Raw genomic sequence first — 25,620 nt, 5'->3', positions numbered from 1 at the left:
TCCACCCCAGCATCTGCAGCTTTGGGACTTTGAGATGTGGGCTATTCTTACTGGAGTTAGGTGGTACCTCAGAATGGTTTGACTTGGCATTTCTGTGATGAATAGGGATGATGAATATTTCTTCATGTGTCTACTGACCATTCATCTGTCTTCCTCAGAGAAAGTTTTGTTCAAGTGTCTTGTCCACTTATAAATGGGATTGTTCGCTCTTGTTGATTAGTTGGAGTTTTCTGTAGATTCTAGTTATGAGCCCTTTGTCAGATTCACAGCCTGCAAATAGCTTCTCCATTCTGAAGGCTGTCTGTATGTTTTAGTTGTGGTACCTTTAGCTGTGCAGAAGTTTTTCAGTTTGATCACATCACATTCCTTTATTTTTAGTGTTGCTACAATTGCCAAGGCAGTCTTCATGAAATCTTTGTTAAGAGTTTAACAGATATTGTTAAGAGTTTTTGCCACACTGTCTTCTAGAACTTTTCTCTTTTCTTGTCTTAAATTTAAATCTTTTATCCAGCGAGAGTCCATTTTTTTAAGTGGTGAGATGTGTGGGTCTAGTTTCAGTCTTCTACATGTGGCTAAACTGTTCTCCCAGCACCATTGTTTAAATGGGGATTCTTTTCCCCAGTGTTTGCTTTTGTTTTATTTATCCAAGTTAAGGTGGAGGTATATGTCTGAGTTCATCACTGGGTTTTCTATTCTGTTCCATAGTGCTACATCTCTATTTTTGTGCCGGTGCTTGATGTTTAATCACTGTGGACTTGTAGCATGATCTGTTGTCTAGTCATGTGATGCCTCTAGATTTGTCTTTGTTTCTTAGAATTGCATTGACTATTCAGAGTTTTTCCCTGGTTCTATATGAAACAAAGTAGAGTTTTTTAAGATCTTCAAAGTATGATATTGGTATTTGATGGGGGTTGCATGAAAACTGTAATTGCTTTGGGTAGTATGGATATTTTAACAATGTTGATATAGTAAAAAAATTATGAATTTTACTTTTAAATGATTCAGTTGAAGGATACTTATAATGGTCCCATTCTAGGAAATTTACTTTTTTAATATCTCAAAATTATCTGATTTTATATATATATATGTAATAATAAGATGATGATGCTTCAAATACTATGATTTCTGTGAAATTTCCTTCATTCACATGGATTTCCAAATGAGTTACATGTCAATGAAAAGGATTTTCTGAAGAGAAAATAGGCACTTTAAAAATTAAAGCTATTATATATTAATTTTAACATTAATAAACAATTTTTAAAAGCAGTTTTAGGTTTATAGAAAAATTGGGTAGAATGTATAGAGAGTTCCCATAAACCTCCTCTTCCCTGAACCTGCATATAGTTTCTCTCATTAAAAAACATTTTTCAATAGTGTGGTACATTTGTAGACTTTAGTAAAATAAGTAAATAAAAATAATAAAGTATATATACAGTCTATTTTATGTCTGAAAATTACACTCACAAACCCCAAGAATGTCGCCTACATTTGTTAGTAGTTCAGTGCAACCTCAAGATGGGCACAGTCATTGGTATGAGTTGTTCTACAAGAATACAGAGAGGTTGGTCAGTAACAGATTTTATATTAAGAAAGGCAATAAATTCCTTGGTTTTTGGAGGCCAGAAAAGTGGAAGAACAGGTTGTGCAAGCTCTCAGATCTTACTTTGTATTCTCTATAAAATTCTAGTCCCTTACTCACAATAATCATAAAAATGCCATAGCAAGCAATTTAACTTCCAAAAGGTGATTACAGCATTGCCTTCCTGGCATTTTTTGAAAAGACTTTAACAGGTTTTTAAGTTATTCAACTTTTATGCTCTGACAAAGGAAATCAAACTCCAGGGTGCTGTATATTAAATATTCTGTAACTATTCTAAATTAGCATCTGTTGCTTTCACCACATTTCAATTCACAACACAGAATCCTTGAATTAAAAACACTGTGTCTTTCACATAAAAATAAAGGTTAATTTTAAATTAATTCCTGATGTTATTAATCTGTTCAAAGAAACCAACTTTTTGTTTTGCTGATCTTCTGAATGGTTCTTACATCCTAAATTTCATTTAATTCAGATTTAATTTTGATTATTTCTTTTCTTCTGGTACATTTGGAATAGAATTGCTCTTCCTTTTCTATCTCCTTAAGATGGTTCATTAAGTTGTTTCTGTTTTCTGTTTTTTAGATGTGCGCATTTAATGCAATAAATTTTCCTTAGGAATAGCTTTGCAGTACCCCACAGGTTTTGATAGCTTGTCACTTCATTATTATTTTGTTTGCAAATAAAATCAATAAACCCTTGGCCAGATGAACTAGAAATCGAAAAGTAAGGTCTCCAATAAACTCAACAGAAATGAAAAAGGGAATTAGTAACAGATACCACTAAGATACAAAACATCATCACTGATTACCACAAAAAAGTTCCATGCCCAGAAAATTGAAAACATAGAGGAAATGGACCACTACCTGCAACCACACCAACTTCCTAAACTCAACCAGAGAGATTTAGAAATTTTGAATTGATCAATATTAAGCACCAAACTTGAAACAGCAATACAAAATCTTCTAAAAGGGAAAAGTGTTAGACCAGAAGATTTCACACACAAAATTTCTATGAAAAACTGAAAGAGGAGCCCCTACCTATATTACAGAACCTATTCAAAACAGAAAAGGAAGGAATCCTCCCCCAAACATTCTATAAAGCAAACATCACCATGATATCAAAGGAAAGAACCAACAAGAAAGGAAAACTACAGACCAATGTCATTAATGAATATTGACAAAAAATATATTCAAAAAGATCCTAGCAAATAGAATAAATTTACATGTTAAAAAAATTATACATCATGATCAGGTGGGGTTTATCCCAGGGATGTGAGGTTGGTTCAACATACATAAATCCATACATGTAATTCACCATACAAATAGAAGCAAAAACAAAGCCCATGTGATCCTCTCAATAGTTGCAGAATGAGCATTCAACTAAATTCAGCTTTGTTTTGTGATAAGAACACAAGAAAATTGGCATAGATGGGATATTTCTTAAACAGATAGAAACTACCTACAACAAACCTTTAGCCAATATCATAATAGCTGAAGTAAAACTGAAAGCATTTTCACTTAGAACTGGGGCCAGACAAGGATGTCCACTATTGCCACTGCTATTCAACATAAGATAAATGATCTTATACTTAGAAAACCCCAGGAACTCAACCATAAGCCTCCTGAAAGTCATCAAGGAATACAGCAATGTATCGGGATGCAAAATTACTGTCCGCAAATCAGTAACCTTCATATATTCCAATAACAGTCAAGTTGAAAATCAAATCAAAGACACAATACCTTCATAATAGCTTCAAAGAAAGTGAAATACCTTGGAATATACCTAACAAAGGATATGAAGGATCTTTACAAAGAGAACTGTGAATCCTTGAGAAACAAAATAGCAGAAGATGTTAACAAATGGAAGACCATATCATGCTCATGGCTGGGAAGAATCAACATTGTTAAAATGTCCATACTACCCAAAGCAATTACAGTTTTCATGCAACCCCCATCAAATACCAATATCATACTTTGAAGATCTTAAAAAACTCTACTTTGTTTCATATAGAACCAGGGAAAAACTCTGAATAGTCAATGCAATTCTAAGAAACAAAGACAAATCTAGAGGCATCACATGACTAGACAACAGATCATGCTACAAGTCCACAGTGATTAAACATCAAGCACCGGCACAAAAATAGAGATGTAGCACTATGGAACAGAATAGAAAACCCAGTGATGAACTCAGACATATACCTCCACCTTAACTTGGATAAATAAAACAAAAGCAAACACTGGGGAAAAGAATCCCCATTTAAACAATGGTGCTGGGAGAACAGTTTAGCCACATGTAGAAGACTGAAACTAGACCCACACATCTCACCACTTAAAAAAATGGACTCTCGCTGGATAAAAGATTTAAATTTAAGACAAGAAAAGAGAAAAGTTCTAGAAGACAGTGTGGCAAAAACTCTTAACAATATCTGTTAAACTCTTAACAAAGATTTCATGAAGACTGCCTTGGCAATTGTAGCAACACTAAAAATAAAGGAATGTGATGTGATCAAACTGAAAAACTTCTGCACAGCTAAAGGTACCACAACTAAAACATACAGACAGCCTTCAGAATGGAGAAGCTATTTGCAGGCTGTGAATCTGACAAAGGGCTCATAACTAGAATCTACAGAAAACTCCAACTAATCAACAAGAGCGAACAATCCCATTTATAAGTGGACAAGACACTTGAACAAAACTTTCTCTGAGGAAGACAGATGAATGGTCAGTAGACACATGAAGAAATATTCATCATCCCTATTCATCACAGAAATGCCAAGTCAAACCATTCTGAGGTACCACCTAACTCCAGTAAGAATAGCCCACATCTCAAAGTCCCAAAGCTGCAGATGCTGGGGTGGATATAGAGAAAAAGGAACACCTACAGTGCTGGTGGGATTGCAAACTAATATAGGCTCCATGGAAAGAAGCATGAGAATCCTCAAAGAGCTAAAAGTAAACCTTCCATTTGATCCTCTGATTCCATTATTAGAAATCTACACAGAAGGGAAAAAATCATTTTACCATGAGGTCATTGGCACTATAATGTTCATGGCAGCTCAATGTACAATTGCCAAGAGGTAGAATCAACTCAAATGCCCATCAGCACATGAATGATTAATAAATTGTAAGTGTAAAATGGCATATGTACACCATGGAATACTATTTTGCCATAAAATTATAGAGACTTATATCTTTTGTATTAATCTGGTTGAAGTTGAATAACTTTCTTCTTAGTAAAGCATCAAAAGAATGGCAAAGCAAGTATCCAATGTATGCAATAATAATATGAAAGTAATAGACAAACAACTGTTATCTCCCCACATGAGAGAGAAGCACAATGAAATTGAAGTGTTGGGGGAAGGGGGAGGGAAGAACAGAGTGAGGAGGGCGATTGGTAAGCTATCACTTAATGGGCACAAAGTAAGTATGTATAGCACACCCCCTGGGTGAAGGGCACAACTATAAATTGAACTTTACCTAACAAATGCTAACAATATAACCTAATCATTTGTACCTTCATTTTTTGTTGTTGTTATTGTTTGGAGACAGAGTCTCATTATATCACCCTCAGTAGTGTGCTGTGTTGTCATAGCTCAGCAACCTTATACTCTTAGGCTCAAGCAATTCTCCTGCCTCAATATCCCTAGTAGGTGGGACTACAGGCACACTCCACAATACCCGTCTATGTTTTTGTTGCAGTTGTCATTGTTGGTTAGCTGTCCTGGGCTGGACTCAAACCTGCCAGCCCTGGGGCATGTGGCTAGCGCCCACCCACTAAGCAATGGGCATTGTCTGTACCTTCATATTAATCTGAAAAAAAAAATAGAGCAGAAAAAAGTAGAACTCATAAATTTTTACTGTATATTTCTGATGTACTTTCATGTTAATTTTTCTGTTTTTTTCTTTAAATACCCTGTACATTAAATATTTCAGTTATCAGACTAGAATAATATTCATAGATTCTAATTTATGTATTCAATAACTATACCATTTGATTATATACATATATAATGAGTTTAGAATATATTTTTATAGAATGTATATACATATATAACACACATTCCTATAGTATATGGATACACAGAGAAAGGGAATACATTATACACACAGAAAGAAACAGAACATGTGCTTAAATCACATCAACAGAACATCTCAGAACACCAAACATTTAACTTTCCTTGTCTATAATTCAGAAAATGAAATTTTTACTCTGAAGGTTGTTCAATGGAATTCTGGAAATCTTAGGTCAACTTATTTTCCCACCTTGGACATGAGAACCAAGCTCTCATCTAGGCGGTTCCATGGGACTGATGTCTGTGTGGGTCGTAGGGCTATGCTGCCTGCTGCTGAAATGAGGTAAAAGGGTATGCCTTATCTGTGTCCATGCACCCAGTGTTGCAGAGTGCAGCAATAAATGGATTTTACACATCATGTTTTCTTTCTTCTGGGACCAACCTCATTATGGGTGTTCTGAGGCCTGAGGGGATATTCTTGTCTTATGACATACTTAAGTCCCATCTCCAGAATCTCAGTGTGTTGAACATATCCTTTGGAAACTCTTAAGTTATAAGGGGGCATTAGAAGTCAGTAGGGAAGGACAATGTTTATGTAATGTTCAGCAATTTAGCATTGCTGAAAATTCTAAATTGATCCATGATAGTTCTTTGACCCTATTATAGCAGGTGGTGTCCACTCCACGAATTTCAAATATACTCCCAATATGCTGATTTTTTTCTAAATGCCTTTGATGAAAAATAATTGTTTTAAAAGTAACAGAATATCAACAGTTTAAAATGGAAAATATTTCTCTCTTGTAGCTATTCTATTGCTAAACATCCAGGGAGTCTCCTACTCAATGGCATGTCATATTCAATGGCAATTCCTCACATTTTACATTTCTCACATTTCATCCTCTGTTACTTCTGCAGTTGTATGACAGAGATGGCTCTGACTAGTCCTCAGAGGTTTCCATTGCCGTATAATCAAAAACATCACAATCTCTTGGTTTTTATTCTTCTGTTTTTATCTTTTGTCTGTCTTCTTGTATACATTATCCTTGTCCTTTTTTACTTTCCTTTGAAGTTACAAAGTAACTCATCTATTTTTTTCTTTTAACAATCATCAATTTCTCCTTGCACAATATGCTCTGTTTACAGTCTTTTGAAAGACCCCAAAAGTTTTGAGGTCTTCAACTAGGTTTATTTTATAATCAGTGTGACCTTCAGAAAAATTGTCGTAGAGCTACTAGGGCCTAAAGAAATACTTTTAAATAAATGAATTGATTTATAAAGCAGCTCCCTACAAATAACTAGGGAGAGAACAGTGAATTTAATAATGCAATTATTATACAGATTCTGTTGTCTTCTAAAAGTAGTTTGATTCTTTCCCTGGCTCGTAATAGTTATATTTTAGGAACCTCTTTGGGAGCATAATATTGAAGTCCTCACTGTGTAAGATCTTTAAAAAACTCATCCAAGAGAAAGAGCTTTTATGGAGAATGAGGCTGATGGAAGCACACAGATCCATTCTTCTAAGTCTTCTACAATATATCCCTATATATCATATAAGGCCATTAAAAATAGTGTTAATTAAAATGTCTACTTATACCATGACATTTGCCCATTTTCAGGAAAAGCACCAGTGCTCTGCAAATTATAGTTAGGTTTTAATATGCAGATATTTTTGAAGATGGTACTCACAATATGCATGATGACACAAGAAGAACATAGTCTCAAAACAAGGAAAGATCTATGTTTCCCCTGAACAAAATTTAGATTCAAATGTGTAATACCTTGATCATGTATGTGAACTTTGTGGTGGTTGTTAATTTATCAGCTGATTTTGCCTTACTTTCTACATTTTCTCCTTTACTTTCTTTCACAATTTCCTAGGCTTTTTTATATTGCTCAAAGATGTATGTGTGTGTGTATACATATATATATATATATATGTATATATGTTTATAAAATATCTTCAATTATTTTTGAACAAGTCAGGTTAGGAATAAATAATACAACAAAATTAGACAATCAAATTGGACAAAAATTGAATTTCTTGTGTTGAAAAATATTATATTCCTAGGAACTCTTTTAAAACTACTTAAGAAATTTTATATTTATAAATCTCTGAGCACCCTCCTGGCATTTTTTAAAGTGCCAATAGCCAAGGGGTTAATGTGTCACTCATCCCTAAATTATCTCTTTATCTTAAAATAGCAGTGTACCCAGTGCCATTTCCTTTCCTGCATTTACATTTTTAAAAATGAAATCCATAAATAATGTTTTGACTATAATTTAACTCTTTAAAGTAGTTCAACAATCAGTGGGAAATATTTTAAATATGTATCTCAGGGTCTACACTGCAGATGTTTTTCTTTTTGAAAGGCAGCATGGGATCTCTCCAAGGAATCAGAGCTATGTGTCTTGGTGAATCTGCTTCCTTTCATCACTCTCATGGGCTGTAATTCTAAGTCAAGGTTTTCTAGTGATAACAACCTCATCATTTGAACTTGAAAAACAGCTCATTAGAAAAGGACATTTGGCAAAGATACTTTAATTAATGCTATGAGACATGAAGCAAATCTGCCTCTGGAAGGGAGAAAAGAAGAACATCAAAGAAGTAAGTAAATGGCTTAATATTTTTGAGTTATTCCTATCTGAAAAACAATTTGGCATCCTTTTTCTTAGCTAGTACCCTTAAATTTTCAGTAAGAAATGTAGCTTTCAGACTGTGAGACAACTCTTGTAATAGGATTAATTTAAGAAAAATTATATCGTTTGAGAAAAGAACGGTTAATCCATCTTAAATCATATGTGGAGAAAACTGCTGTGATCTCATGTCAAGAGAGCCAGTTCTAGCCATGCTTTGGCTCTAGCTATGGAAGTTGTCGGAATAAAGATGATGATATACTATCTTTTTAGTGTCCTCTAAATGCCAGCATAGGATTTATATGTACCTCCTCATCTAATGAGACCATACTCCTTAAAAAGTACATATTTATTATCTCATTTAATCCTCATTGCAACCCTAAAAATTAGTCCTTAATATACTTATTTTGGGGTAAGGAACTTGGGGGCTCAAGGTGAGTAGATATCTATCTACCTACAGTTTTCCACAGAGACTGTGCTTCTAGTGATTAAAGTGTATTTCTCTAAATTTTCTGTCCTGATCAACCACCTTATCACTAATGAGATCAACTTAGAAACCTTCCAACTTTCTAATCTTTCTCTTACCATTCATTCCCCAGTCCTTAAATCTCTCCTCTCCATGCTCATGTAATGACCCAAAATTATTTTCTGGAAAATAGTGTAATTACCTGACTCCTTCTCAGTAGAGTTTTCCTTCACTAGTTTTGATTTCATTCCTCTTTGAACTCTTCAGTAGTTTCCCACAGTTAATAAAATGACAGTAAAAGCCTACTTTACCCATTCCACCTATGTTTTCATTGTATTCATTTTCTGTGTATTCATAACAGTTTATCAGAAATTAATCAGTTTAAAAAACATTCACTTATTAGCTGATGGTTGTATAGGTCAGAAGTCCAGGTGAGCCTACCTGGAATTTTTCTCAGTGTATTAAGGGCAAAATCAAGGTGTGGGCAAAGCTGCTTTCATTTATGGAGGCTATGGGGAAAAATCCACATCCGAGATTATTCAGGTTGTTGTCAGAATTCAGTTCCTTGTGGTTGTGGGACTGAAGTTCTTGGCCACCTTCATCTTCAACCCAGCAATGGCATGTCAAATCCTTCTTTCATTTCAAATCTCTCTGTCTGCCATTTTCTCTAACATCAGCCAATGGAAAGGTCTCTGCTTTTAAGGACTCATGTGATTAGATAATCCAGGATAATGCAGGATAGTCTCCATTTTAAGGTCTGTAACCTTTATGTCATCTGCAAGACTCCTTTGCTACATAATATAACATATTCAAAGGTTATATATACTAAGGCATGGGCATCTTCGGGGGTTAGGTCAAATTCTTCCAGCAATACTCATACAGAAATATTTATGTGGCTGGCTTGTTCTTGAACTAAAGAACTTCTTTTCCATAATGAGGTCAACAAATGTGAAACCATTATAGACTTCTCAGTTAATTGCTGTTTCTTTCATTCTCAAATGCCTGTTGTGTAAGAAAAAGAGTACATTAACTTTTCTAGGCCTTTATTTTCTTAAGCTAAAAAAAACTGAATATGTATAGTTAGGATCACATTTGTCACTTTTTATTCACAAGGTACTACAAAAATAACCTGACTCTATGACTTTAATTAATATACTCTTTGAAAATTTCCCTGGTTTCCTAGTAATTTATGTGCTGCAGTACACCTATTATCAATTTGAATTTTTACAACAAGAATATGAGATAAGTATCATTATCTTCATTTTACAGATGAGGAAATTGGAGGCTTAGTGAGGTTAAGTGACTTGCTAAGGTCAATTAGACAGTAAGGAGTAAATCTCAAATACGAAGACACGTCTGCAGTTACAGTTATTTTATGCATTGTCTTTACTTACTTTTGCACAAAGTATAAAACATATCTGTAGTTTCTGACTAAATAGAAACAATGTGTTTTAAAACAATGGGACAATATTAATAAGCAAAATAATATATCCTCATACTTCTTTCTGAAATGAATACATGTGGGAGAGAAAAGTTAATGGCAATTATGATTTGTAAGGAGTTTTTGTAATTTTATTTAAAAATATTAGGGATTACAAGGGTTTTTGTTACATGGATAAATTATATAATGCTAAAGTCATGGCTTTTAGTGTACCTGTCAACAGAATAGTGTACACTATAGGAAAGATTTGATCACTGACTATACTCCCTCCCCATTTCTTAGTTTCCAATGTTGTTTACACCATTTTATGACCAGGTGTAGCCATCATTTAACTCCCACTTATTAGTAAGAAAGTACTGTTCTTGCTTTTCCATTCCTAAAGTACTTCACTTAGGGCAACAGTCACCAGAACCATTGATGTTACTTCAGATTACTTTATTTGCTTCTTTTTTATGGATGAATAGAACTCTGTAGTATACATTGTTTTTATTCTCTCATCAATTGTTGAACACTTGGGTTGAATCCATATGTTTGGAATTTGGAAATTACACAATGATTAACATTTGGGTTCAGGTACCATTTTGATACAATCTACTTTCCTTTGGGTACATACCCAGGAGTGGGGTTGTTGGATTGAAGGTCTACTTTTTGTTCTTTGATGAATCACTATACCATTTTCCATGGAAGTTGTACTAATTTACATTCCTACCATCAGTGTGCAAGTATTTCTTTATCACCACATCCATGCCAATATCTGTTGGTTTTGATTTTCATAGGGGTAAGGTGGTGTCTCATTGTGTTTTTAACTTGCATTTCCCTGATAACTACTAGTGTCAAACATTTATTCATATGTCTGTTGATCATTTGTTTAACTTTCTTGGAAAAAACTTTGTTCTAGCTTTTTGCACACTTTTTAATAGGGTGAATTTTTCTTTGCTTGCTGATTCGTTTGAGTTTCTTATAAATTCCATATATTAGACCTTTGTCAGATGTATAGTTCATGAATACTTTATCTTATCTGTAGACTGTCTATTTGCTTTGTTGATGATTTTTCATGTTATGTAGAAATGTTTTTACTTTAAGTAAGTCCCATCTATTTATATCTTTGTTACTATATTTGCCCTTAAAGTCTTAGTCATAATTTTTTTTCCTAAGCCAATGTATAGGAGTTTCTTCTAGAATTTTTATGGTTTCAGGTCTCACATTTAAGTCTTTGATCCCTCTTGAAATAATTGAAGTGTATGGTGAGAGAGATTCAGTTTCATTATTCTGCATGTCTATACTATTATCCCAGCACCATTTATTGAATAGGACAATATTTCCCAGTATATGTTTTTGTATGCTTTCTTGAAAGCAGTTGGTCATAACCAGATGGTTTTATTCTGGGTTCTCTATTCTGTGCCATTTTTATATGTGTAGGGAAAATTATTCCTTGACCTTAAGCATAAGCTCCCTTTCTGCTTGAGAGACGTAAAGAGTCATGAGAATGGCATGTGAGTTGTATACATGTAAAAGGACAGAAAATTGACCTCCAAGTGAGAAGGTATATATAAGGTGTGGTGATAACATTTCTCTGGATTCTAATGGTCTCTTGATGCTGGAGGCAAAGGTCATACTCAAGGTCTGAGGTTTTGCAAAAACAAGGTGGAGACATTCCATTTGATCTTCTCCATGTCTTCCCCCATCAGTGCTGATGTCTGATGAGCAGCTTTTATCTATTCTTCCTGTTTTATGATAAATATGGACCCAAGTTTGCTCAGGAAGACTCTTTTCTGAGCTTCTCAGGCCCTTGGCACAGACACTGTGTCAAGCTTCTTCATTCCTCATGACAAAACCCCATCACTATGTTTCTACCTTCATACCAGTACCAGGCTGTTTTGGTTACTATAGACTTATACTATAATTTGAAGTTTGAAGTCAAGTAATGCAGCATCTCCAGGTTTATTATTTTTCCTTAAGATCGTTTTAGTAATTTGGGCTTTTATTGGTTGTTATTTATATGAAGTTCAGGATTACTTTTTCTATATTTCTGAAAAAAGACATTGATTTTTTTATAGTAATTATATTGAATTTGTAAATATTTGGGGGCAGTATTAACATTTTAGCAATGTGGGTTCTTCCAATCTGTGACTATGGAATGTCATTGCATTTGTTTGTGTCATCAATGATTTCAGTATTTTGTAGTTCCCCTTGTAGAGATCATTTGTGTTCTTGCTTAAATATTTTATTTTCTCTCAGGTTATTATAAATGGTATTGCATTCTTGATTTGACTGTCAGCTTGAATGTTACTAATATATAGAAATGTTATATACTAGTAATGATACTAGATTTATATACATTAAGTTTGTGACTTGAGTCTTTATTGAATTTATCCATTCTAGGAGACTTCTGGTGAAGTATTGATAGTTTTCTAGATATGAGATAATATCATTGGCAAATAGGGATGGTTTGACCTCCTCTATCCTAAATCAGATTCTCTTTCCTGATTTCTCTGGGCAAGACTTCCATTACTGAATAGAAGTGATGACATTGAGAGCCCTATCTTATTCCAGTTCTTAGGGGAAATATTTTAATCTTCTCATTCATTATAATGTTGGATGTTTGTCATATATGGATTTTCTTACTCTGAAGTATATTCCATGCCTAGCTTGTTGAAGCATTTATATCATGAAGGGGTGTTGAATTTTATCAAACTTTGTAATGCACTAATTGAGATGATCATATGATCTTTGCTTTTATTTCTGTTTATGTGGTAAATCATATTTGTTGATTTTAATTTATTGAAACATCTTTGCATCCCTGGGATGAAACCCAATTGATCATGTCTCGATTATCATTTTGATATGCTGTTAAATTTGGTTCATTATTATTTTGTTGAGGATTTTTGCATCTGTGTTTATAAAAAATTTAGGTCTTTAGTTTTCCTTTTTGGTTGTGTCTGTCCTAGTTTTGGCATCAAGGTGATACCTGCTTCCTAGAATGAGTGAGAGAGGGTCTCCTCCATCTAATGTTTCATTAGAATGGGCACCAGTTCTTTTTCAGAGATCTGGTAGAATTTGGCTATGACCTGTCTGGTTTGGGACATTTATTTTGGGGGAGAGATTTTGTACTACTGTTTTAATCTTACTAGTCATTATTGGTCTCTTCAGGACTTCTCTTTCATCCTGATTTATGTGTGGAGGCTGTTTGTTCCCATTCATTTCCTCCAGGTTTTCTAGTTTTGTGCATAAGAGGTTTTATTGTAGTCATGGATGATATTTTGTACTTCTGCCATAACAGTTGTCTCCTTTTTTATTTATGTTAGAGCTTATTTGAGTCCCTTTTCTCTTATGTTCTGTTGATTTAGCTAGTGGCCTATCAATTTCCTTTATATTTTCAAAAAATAAACTGTTGCTTCATTGATCTATTGTTGTTATTGTTATTATTAGGTTTTCATAAGGAATGTATGTGTATGTGTGTGTAAAAATAGGTGTGTATGTATGTATGTATGTGTGTGTCTATTTTTAGTCTCTTGTTCACACCCAGATTTAAATTAAAGTTTAGAATTTTTTTTTTTTTTTGTAGTTTTTGGCTGGGGCTGGGTTTGAACCCACCAACTCTGGCATATGGGAGTGGCGACCTACCCTTTTGAGCCACAGGCACAACTGAAGTTTAGAATTCTTAAAATACATAAACCTGTAGTGTTAAAGAGAATTGCATTCAACAATACATGTGACAATTGAAAAAAGATCTCTGGACTTTACAGAGAGAGAATGGAATAGATTAGTATTGACTGATGGAAGAATTCAAATGTTGGAAGCTTCAAAAGAAGCCTAATATATTTCCATCTTAGACCAAGAGATGCACTGGATCTATGAGGGGAGGTATGATGGAGAGTAGGAAGAGGAAATAGGCCAGCAAGTTATTAAATTTAAAGTGAACATACAGAACAATACACATATCCTTCATGTATACAGCACTGCCTAAAAAAAACGCAAGAATTATTTTTGTGGTACCATCTACATAAAGGCAAAGCATCCAGTATGCCTATGGATAACTTTGCATTTATTCTTTTAATTCATTTTAATACAATCAGATTTGGTCTTCCTCTAGCATTCCTATTGGCAGAATATGACCTAAACCTAATTGAATGGAGAAAGTGGTTTGCAAAATCTTAGTATTGAATTACAGAGTATAGAAGGGTAGGTTTATAGATGGAGAAAATATTTTAATTACCAGCAAATTCTATGGACATGTATTTGCCTTTTTCCACTCTAGTGCAGGATAGTATAGCTCTATTATACCTAATAATTTCAGTATTAATTCTGTCTGAAAATGCCCTTCCCCTCTTTTTCTTAAGCTAAATCCTCATTGTACATCTCCCAAAGACCAAGAGAACTATGTTTCTCTTCATAGTGCTTTTGACCCACAACTTCAGGGTAAGTCCTCTAACCAGGTCTTCTCCAAACTAATGCTGCCTCATCAGCTCTACCTTGCTCTACCTTTACCTGGTAATGAGCTTACTGCATATCACACAGCCAACCTAAAAACACTCTGCTGACCTAAGGGCATAAAAATCTATGTTTAAAATTCTGAAAGGCTGTATTCAACAAGAGATAAATACCTTTCATTACATTCAGACAGATCTGTCATCACTCAATCAAAATACTTTCCTTGCCTACTGGAAAGAGTGATAATTTCCTAAATTGTCTGAAAGGCAATTATTTCCCATACAAAAATTATTCCCTTTTAGGATTTTTTTCTTTCTCCTCTACTCATATTCAAGGACTTTAATTATAAAACTAGGAAACCAAATTGAATAGAGTAATATAAACAGAAGAAAACAAAAGAATACTGACAGATAGTGGAAATTGCTCATTTGCAAGAGGGGTTCATTAAACACTTTCCCTTCTATTGGCTACAAAAAAACAAGGACTCACTCTATTATTAAAAGTCTTTTGTGGACATTAGTTATTTCTTCTAGGAGCCCATCCATCATTCCAACTGGCATAAGCATGTATTATGGTCTATTCATTTAATTTGTAATGTATATGTGTGTGCATGTGTCTGTATTTAATTAGAAAATAGAGACAAAATTAAAAGCAGCAGAATATTCTACAAAAAGTACTTTTTTCTAATTTCATTGAGTGATTTTTTTTTCCCAATTACATTAAAACCTAATTCAGTCACCATCCTCTTCCTAGGAAACATTTGTTTTCTAAAATCATTTCTTAATTTAGTTTAATGATTATATATTTACAAAAAGATGACTCTAACATAGTATTTCTTGTAAGCTAAAATATCTTTGACTTGTCAAGAAGAGTGGAAATCATCTAATACATTTATCTTAATATGTTCTTATTCGAAAAATTAATCCTCTGTTTATAGCCTTCGTGACTGACTCTATTTGACCAACATGAATCAGACAGTTTTCAGATATTTGAGTGAAGCCCCTTTCCTCTCAACTGCCATCTACTTTATTATCTTATTATACAAATAAAGAACTCAGTTTTCCATATATGGATGTCTTATCTGAATTCAAGCAATAGCAGTATTGGATAAAGTCTCCAGTGTCTGTAACATCATCCAGTGTTCTTTCCAATATGGTACACTAGATGAAATTTCTCATTTCTGGGACACATCTGGTAGCATTGTTGACTAGTTCACACTGCTCTAGAATAACTTTCCATCACTCTCAATTTATCATCCTTATGTGCATTTGGCGATACAGACAATATATGAATACCTAAATCAATGTAGAAAATGAATAATTGAAAGCTGTGTATTTTAAGACTCAGCCTTTGGCAATTATTCAAACACCTTCTCAAATAAAACTTGGCTCAGAGTTTCTAATACCCATATTTCTTAGGCCAAAATAACCTACTATGGCTACAAAAGAACAAAAATGAACTCAAATATTTATTGAGTGTAATTGGCATTCCAGGTGCTTTACATATGCTACTATTCTTAATTTCTTAAAATAAAATTAGATAACCATCTTATACTATGTCCTCTGCCATTAGCCACAGGTAAGGCAAGAGAGGCAAAATGATCTAGAAATCTTGAAAATGTGAATGCCCTAACTTTTGGTACTGGGTGAAGTTCTTCTTGAGTAATTGCAAATGCTTCTGTGCTCCAGGTAGGTAACCCAATGTGTTAGAAAGAGCCATTATCTTGTAATCAGAAACTTCAGTTTAAGACATACCTTCCCCACTCCTCATCTAATTTAAATTTCATAGATACTTAATGAGAATCCCATATATGTCATATTTCAGAATAAAGGGATTAGAATAGAATGAATGAAAAATAAAACTCAAAAACTGCCTTCAATGAGCTTATAATCTTGAAAAAAGAAAGAACTATATTCTTGGGCTATAACTGGATTATAGCTTTCCTATGAAAGCTATAAATTAGTTTCATAATAGGGCTGAGTACATTGGATATTTTTTCTTTCCATTCTTGAGATACTGTGCTAAGAAGAATATTTTCCACCTCCATCCACGTCACATGAAGGATGTAAAGTCTCCATCCTTCTTTAGGGCAGCATAGTATTCCATGGTGTACATATGCCACATACAATAACTAAGAAAATGACATGAAGGCTATGTTAACCAGTTTGATGGAAATATTTCAAATTGTATATAAAAACAGCACACTGTAATAACATATTAATATTATGTGTATAAATTGTATTAATATTATGTGTATAAATTGTATATAATAACAGCACACTGTAACATTAATACACACATTAATACACCATGACTGTATTAATGTACACAGCTATGATTTAATTTTAAAAAAGAAAGAACTATAAAAAGTAAAAATCACTTAAATGAGGCATAAATGATAATATTGCATATGTACGTGTGTAGAGAGTAATAAAAACTACATTGATTATGAGAGTTACAAGGTAAAAATGCTCCTTTGTTCCTTTCTGTTTTTCCCACAACAGGGACTGGCACTGCACACAGGTACAACACACATGTATGTCTTAGTAGGAAGATTCCACAAGGCAAAAATGATAAGAGTGAGTCAGGAAAGTAGAAAAATTCTATATATTTGTTTGTTATATATTCTATATATTTGTATGTTATAAAGTAGAAAAATTCTATATATTTGTATGTTGTTCTGGGCAATGTAGGGAAAGGTTTCCCTGACCTTAAGTATAGCCTCACTTTCTGCTTGAGAGACCTCAACAGTCACAAGAATGGCATGTGAGTCGTGTATGTGCAAAAGGGCAAAAATCTGACCTCTAAGAGAGAATGTATATGTAACGTGTGGCAATAAAGATTCTCTGGATTCCAAAGATCTCTTGACACTGGAAAGGTTGGGATCAGGGTCTGCTGTTTTGAAAAACAAAGGTAACCAACATTCTATTTGACATTCTCTATGTCCTTCCTAATCAGTGCTGATATCTCATAAGCAGCTTTTATCTACTTCTTCCTGTTTTATGATAATAAATACTGATCCATAGTTTGCTTGGGAGAACTGCTCCCTGAGCTCCTCAGTCCCCTAGCACAGACTTTATGTCAAGCCTCTTTATTCCTTAAGCCAAAATCCCTTCAGGGAACTAAGCGCTTTATTTTATGAAAGACCCCTGAAGCATATACCAGAATTCTGCTCCTGCAGCATGGGAAATCGGAGCATTCATCCACCAGTTCCTAAACCCCATTGGTGAAAGGTTGTCCCCCGTGTACACTCTCCCTTGTCCTAATCTGCACACACTCAAAAGAGAACAAGAAGCAATCTTTCATGACACCATAAAATGCCCTGAATCAAAAAATGGAATGATGTTTGAGTTAAGACACTCATGTATGGGAGAAAGAAAGAACGAACCCATGGGGAACTGTCTACCACCACAGCATTTATAATCATGTGAAATATTTGCAGAGAATATTGTCAGGGGGTTATAGTATGCTTTCCAGAAAATTGTGATATTAAAAAAAAGATCATTCAGAGGCAAAGCTTGAGTTTCTGGATTGAGGTTTTTGGTGTAAGGAATAACTGGAATGGGGATTTAGGAAAGAGAATAATACTGACAATTGAGCCTATGATAGATGTAGAGCTCAGTTTCAAGTGCCTTGATGGTGTCTCTAGAGTAGCCTACAGAAGATCTTGGATTTCTGAGCCTGGAATATATTATTGGTTGAGGAAGAAATAGAAGTTGGCCTGAGAAAGTTGTAGGCTCTGGAAAACCACTGTTGGGTTAGTTGGCCACCTGTTACTTAGTCAGTTCTGACCTGACAGAGTGTTAATACACTGCACAGTGTGCTTTCTCCCCAATTTGAGCAGATATCGTTCTACTGAATACAGAGGCTCACAACTGCCTTCGTTAAGTATAAGAGATGGGGAATATTGGAGATGAGAGGTGGAAGTACGTCAGTACATCCTGAATGGGATATTCACTAAAGACATGGATAAAGTTTCTGCAACCTAAAGAAGAGGATATGACTGAAGCCACAGCCCTTTTTAAATTGTTGGCATTCATTTGGTAATGAAACACTGGCGTGGGAGTCATAGATCACATTAACCCTTTGAGTTGCTTTCCTAAGATACATGGAGTTCAGTCAATGTAATCTCTAAGGTCCCCATTTGACTCCAGGACTGAAAATGTTTATGAGTACTTTCAAATATGATTTTAAATTCCTTAACTTCTCACTAGGAAAATAGTTTTTGTAGACAACAGATACTTTGATTCTATATTATGTACAATGGTAGAATAAATGCATGAAATGTTAAATTTTATTTAGCTTGAAACAGATAAATCAACTTCATAATAAATTATAATTTTAAGAAATTGCCTATCAATTGAATTTAGCATTGAATTATTTGTATTCCTGATGAATGTTGTTTTTCAAGGCACAAAAATACAAAATATATGAGACTTGGAAGCTACTAGCAAGGAGAAAAGCAGACATTTGAAGGTAATACTAATTTTTCATAGTGAAAATTATGTCAGTAGTTTGAGTCAAGTGTTGTTGGAACAGTGTTATTGAAACAGAAGAATACAATAGAAGTGTCTGGCACTAACAGAGGAAGGTTTTGCAGAGATGTCAAGAGTGCTGAAGTAAAAAAAAAAAAATGAGAATTAAAGAACATGGTTTAAATTTATAATAACATGTTCTCATCAAGGAAAAATAAGAAAAAATGTGTCATCTTAGGTCCATTTATATATAATAGCTGGAAATGTATGTGAAGAAGAGATTGTTAAGAGCTGTTGGTTCTTTTGTTTTGAACGTAGTTTCACCCACAGTTGGGGAAGCCAACTATGTCCTCAAATGAAAGACAGAACTATGCTTAAAGTTCCTCTCATGAGTATTTCTCCCATTGTTGTACAGTACCAAAAAATAGAGAGTCCTCTGCCATCCTGCATTCCATGGAAGACTTGACGCTGAACATCCCTAAAAGTCTCTGGTAACAGAAGAAGCATTCCCTTAGGGATGATCAGGGATAAGAAGGAAAAAATATCTTGTATTAAGTCATAAAATACACTGGGACCTTTGGATACAAACTCAAGATAACTTTGAATACTAAATACATCTCTAGAAAACTCCTAATTTGTGTAAAATAATAAATTTTAAAAGTTGATTTGACTTGTTGATATATGTAATAGTTTTATTTGCTAAATTTTCCATTGCAAATCATACAACTTTGAATTCCTTTCCCAGACTCAACTCTGTCACAGCTATTTCTACGTTATCTTCTTCAAAGGCATATGCGTGATCCATCACTGGATATCATTCACATTTTGGACAACACCATTGGATACACTGAACTTATGTGTCATGAAATTTTATTAGAGACATACATACAAAGGAAAGTGATTAATTAGGAAGGAAAGATCTCTCAGATAACCTCCACCCAAAGTGGCTTGTCTATATGTTATGTTCACAACATATACTTAATTGAGGAAATATAGGCATAAAGCAAACTTAGGGGGAAGACATATCCAAAAGCTCCTAGAAGGAATTATTATACCGTTTGTCAATGATTTATGCTTAATAAAGTAAAGCCATGAGAAAGTATGGAATGAAGAATCTTAATCTGTGATATTCAAGTAGGAATAATTCTCGATGCTTATCTTGAGTAAAGATTATATGCTATATCTACAAAAATAATTTTAGTAACACAACTATCAATCAATACTTTGGGACTTTGGAAGTTTGAAATGAGATGAATGTGGGGAAAGAACAACTAACTTTGGATAAAGAATACACCTGCTGATTTTTTTGGAAGAAATAAGTAAGCTATTTTATGGATTACAATAGTAAACAGATCTTTAAACAGAAGATTATCAGATCATCAGTTTCCAAAGAAGTCCTGAAGCCCCTCACTCCTCTCCTGCTTTCTGGCAATGGAATCATAGAATGATCTCAGTCAGGCGTTACTGCCTGCTTTCTGCTATTCTTAACTTCGTGTAAGCTCATCAGACGCTATGAGCCACTAAAATGCTGAGTTAGAGACTAACCACCCTTCCAACACTGGCACACTAGTAATATTTATTTTAAGCCACTTTCTCTAATACATCATGTGATCAGCACCGGGTGCCTGCCAGATGCACCATCTGGGATTCATCTCTTTTATATCTGTCCTCTGTTGGCTCTTTGTTTAGAGCTCTTGTTCTTCCAGTGTGCCTGGTGATGCAATCGTATATCTACAAATCTGTCTCCCATGCTAGACAGTGAGCTTGTTGAGGGCAGGGCCCAAATCCTCTAGGATCATCTCATCCTCATCTCATCTCACAGGACATCAGTCATGTAAGTGTTTGCTGGATTGCATTGAATTACATACAAAGTTCTTCAGATATTCCCCAGTCACCTCAAGAGTGTGTGTTTGGTAAGGTCCTGCGGAGCAATTAAGAGGGATTGTCATCTTTGCTGCAAGGAATACAATGGTGCCAGTTATGGAAGGCTGACCTTTAACAATAAAACCAAGAATTTCTTTGTTCTAGGTGTACCCGAAATTATTAAAATAGACAACACAATATGATATCCAATCTAAAATGTTCATTTTAAAATTTTTAGCATGAAATTCAAAATATAAAAGTAAAATTAAAAACTACACCTCTCTCCCCGACAAAAAATTTATTTTATAAAATAAAAACAAGGAGTAACCAGGTGGCGATTTTCTATTGGGATTCTGGAAAATATCACTAAGAAGACAATTAAGTTAAAATATGAACTAAAGAAAGAAGCCAGATGGAAGAAATCAGAAGAAAGAACCTTTATAAATGATGGGAACAGAGTCTACAAAGGCCTTAATGTGGGAACTATCTTGGTGAGTTGTAGGGACAAAAAAGTCCTTGTGACTGGTGTGGTCAAGCAGATCAAAGGCATGCCACCAAACAGAATGACCTCAGATTCTGCAACCAATTGTCCTCTGGTTCCCTTCTAAAGTAGGGGAGGCTTACAAACACCACAGCTTTTAAAAGTGGGTTCCAGCATAATAACACCTTACCAGGTTGAAGTGTGACCCTTAAGCATTTTTAAAAAGGAAATCAGTTTGGGAGTGGTGAGGAAAACTGGAATTAGGCAACAGCATCAGGGGGCATTTGAGCCAATCTCTCACTAGAGAAGCCTGCTGAAGGTCTTGGATTTTCTGAGTTCTGTGTTCACCATCACTTCAGGAAGCCACAGAAGATGTCCTGAGCAGGTCTGGGCCCTGGCAGAGTCAGGGCTGATCAACTGGACACCTCCTCTCTCAATCAATTCTGATTTGCTATGGTGTTAATAGACCATGCAAGATGTACCTCTTCCCTGCAGATCCTGCTTTAAGTTGGAGGGAAATATATTTTATAAATATTATGATCTAAATTCCATCCCCATGAGTCTTACATTCAACCTGAAGAGTCCTTTAGGATAAACAAAAGGCTCTCTGTTCTTTTTGACAAACTCAAAATCAGGAAAACTGAAAGCTTAGCTGCACCCTTGGAAAATTAAATTCTAGTTTAGTTAATGTTTTCCTCATGGCTGAAGTGGCTACTTAAGGAAAGATAATGACAGTGCTAGGATGTTTAATTGCTGCTTAATCAGTATCTCTATAGCTCCTGCTGGAAAGAATAGGGGGAAAAGTGTTAAATTAGAAACTCAATGAAATAGCACTATATCAACCCTAGAGAAAACTCTGCCTTGTCCGTACCTTACACTTGCAGACTTGAGAAACTTTTTCATTGGCACCTGGGCGTCTGCTCTGTGGGCTACTTCAGAAGTAGACAGGGTGGAGATGCTCCACTCCAGGTAAACAGCAGACCTCATCAGCATGGCGGGACCCAGTTCAAAGCTTCAGACACTGAACCCAAATTTGTAATCACAATCCCACATAAAACTCTCATGTTTCTAAACAGAAAAACAGGTTTTTCATAAAGCAGAAACACAATCTAATGATACTGTTATAATCCAGCCCAACAGAAAGTGGGACAGGATTAAGATTGTGGCCTGGGCAGTAAGGAAAGATTCCTTTCCCTACGTTTCTGGCACTGGTCAATAAAGGCGTTAGAGCTGGGAATAGTAGCAGCATCTCCACTACCCAATTTAAACCTCACTTCAGCATCATACACCATTAGGCACTGTGTTCTTATTTACTATCAAATCTCCAGTTTCTAATACGGTGCCAAACATATAAGTAGACGCTTACAAATTAGCTGTTGAATTAATTGTTGTGTACGTCTGGTTATCTTTAAAACATTTTGAATAATTATGCCCTTTTTAAAGGTTTATTTCCTAATTCCAAGTTGTGATAAAATAGGAGAAAGCCTTTATACCATGTCCACCTCCAGTCAAATGCATGACGCTTCCTTGCTGTATTAGTACAATGTGAACAGAAGTAGGTCAGTTGCAGTTACCTAACAATTGGGTATTTAGGGATGAGAAAGAAAAAGAGCAAGAAGTGGCCAAGGAGCCATCTCAGATATACAGGTTAGAGCTTAAGACTGAAAATTAGATATTTTCTGGAGGATTAAGGTCTGAATCCAGCAGTCAGCTCCAACTCCAGCCAAGTACTCATAAATGCAATCTGTTGGTGAAGATGCTTATCTGTTTAGCAATGCTTTGCTCATCCTAAAATTTAGGGTCAAAAACTATTTTTAGGTAAAGACAAACATTTCCAGCACCATATCATCATGAGGGTGAGTAATACAGAGATAGAAATATAATTTACATGTTTATAATAAGCATAAAACAAATATAGGCCACATCTTCATAAGAAGCATGTTTCAAGGACAGTATTAGTATAGGGTTCTAGACTCTTCTTAGTCCGACTGTGCTCTACACAGCAGCAGCAGAAGCATGATCTGGAGTTTGTTAGAAATGCAAAATCTCAGACCCTACAGCAGACCTATTAAATTAGAACCTGTATTTTAATAAGATCCTAGGTGATTCACGTACATATTAAAGCTTCAAAAGTAGTGCTTTGGGTTCAAGTATTTACCCTTAACTGAGAGACTTTCAGAAAGTTGATTAATGTCTCCACATCTCCATTTACTAACCAGGAAACTGGAGATCATAGATGAACAACTTTATGTCCAGAAATTGGAGATAAAATGAGACAACACAAACGTATTTCTCACAACAAGGTACAGAATCTTGCAAGTACTCAATGTGTATCAGCTATTGTTATCATTTGGCAAAGAGAAATATTTTAACTAAAATTATTAAATTCAGAAAGTTTATTTTTATGTGAAAGTCAAGAAAGAGTTGCAAAGAAAAGGGTATTTGAAGTATAGAAGAGAGTTTTCCTAGAAGCAATCAGTAGAGTTTTTCCCTTTTTGACTGTACATAGAACAGGAAGATCTGAGGACCCTCCTGTCACAACAGTGTAATGTTTCTTGGGCATTTTAGGATAGTTGTAGGATTTTGTCAAGCATGTGCCATCTTCTAGTCTTTCATTGCACAGCTTTTCAGACATTAGGAAGCCACAACTTTGACATAATGTGACCAGGGTTGCTCCATTGAACTGGCAGGTGTTGGTGCTACATCTGTATCTATAGGAACAGCTGTCAGTGCCCCGTGCAGAGCCTCTTTACAGATGGTCACATCCATCTCTAAGCAGCTGTGACTCAAAGCTACCTCCTTCCCTGAAATTAGCAGAAACTGCCTCATCCAGCAGCTTACTTCCCACAACCATCCCAAGAAATGGCCCATGGACAATTAATTAGTAGTCTCTAGGCATACCACAGTTGGATGACTCTGTGATGTAGTTTGTGCTCTTGTGTTCCTTTGGAGGAGGTGAGTTTAGTCTTCAGAAAGCTCCTTCTACTGCCCTCTTATGCCTCCCTTCTTCCCCCTTCACCTAAAAGCACTCCCACAATAAAGCACATCCATGAAAGGTCTCACCTTTGGCTCTCCTTTTAGGAAATCACATCTGAGAAGATCTGACAACAAGTTGGAGAAGGAGAAGATGGGACTATGATGAGAAAGAAAAACTCTTGGCCAGACATCTCAGCATACATTAATAAAGAGTGCTCATTATTCAGCCTGATACAGGCTACAATGCGTTCCCTAAGCATAACAGCATGTTTTACTATTAGAAAACAGAAAAGATCTCACTTAATATTTTAGTTAACATCAATATATAGTATTTGTTTTCTTTACAGTTCTTGTACTGAACTTATACGGAGGTTCATAGCTGGCCAATGTTCAATACACTGGTATTCAGATGGGCCATGTCAGATGACATGGATTTTAAAGTGCAATATCTTCTCAGAGGGGTTCTCACAGTTATTAAGAGTTCCTATCAAAATAGACACTCTCCAAAGATTCCTTTATTCTTGTTGAGTTATAACAATACTTAGTATGAATTATTTGAAGAAGTATAAAATATTGGCATTTTTCAATAATATTTTCTAATGACCCACCAGACTGTGAGTACTTTGAGAAGAGAGACTATCTCTTCTATGTCTACATGCTAATAGCCAGATTAATTCATAAAATAATTGAAACTCCTAAAAAAAGAATGACAAGGTAGAATTTTAAAAACTTAAAATATTTTCTAATATAAATTTCAAGTAGAAAATTTTTTCAGCAAATTCTAAAGGTTTGTTAATCATATGTTTTTATATGTTTTCATAAGGACACATGTCTAGTGGCTACCAGGAGAATTTTACAGAGGTTGTTCAGAGGAAATCTTGTTATTCTTCAGTAGAAGTATTTAGCTTGAACATCCATATAAATATGTTTTGCAATTGGCAAAATTTACATTTGGTTAACATATTCTAAATCTGAGCTAGGACTAACGTAATTTGAATAATGTAATTAAAAATTCCTCACAAGACCCATCAAAAAGCAAGAGTATATTTGAAGAGCCATGTTTTCATATCATACTGAATAATTTTGAGAAATAACTCAGAAAAATCAGAACCATATAGGAACAGACGTCCAGGAGCTGAGAGACAGGATTTCAAAAGAATTCTTCCTGGTTGAGTGCTGCAGCTGTCAACATATCTCAGCAACTAATGTTGTTGAGTGTGAGATGAATAACTTAGAGAAAA

The sequence above is a fragment of the Otolemur garnettii genome, unplaced genomic scaffold (genome assembly GCF_000181295.1).
Source record: "Otolemur garnettii isolate 467f Iridium unplaced genomic scaffold, OtoGar3 scaffold00002, whole genome shotgun sequence".
In the NCBI taxonomy this organism is placed as follows: domain Eukaryota; kingdom Metazoa; phylum Chordata; class Mammalia; order Primates; family Galagidae; genus Otolemur; species Otolemur garnettii.
This window is presented reverse-complemented; position numbering follows the sequence as displayed.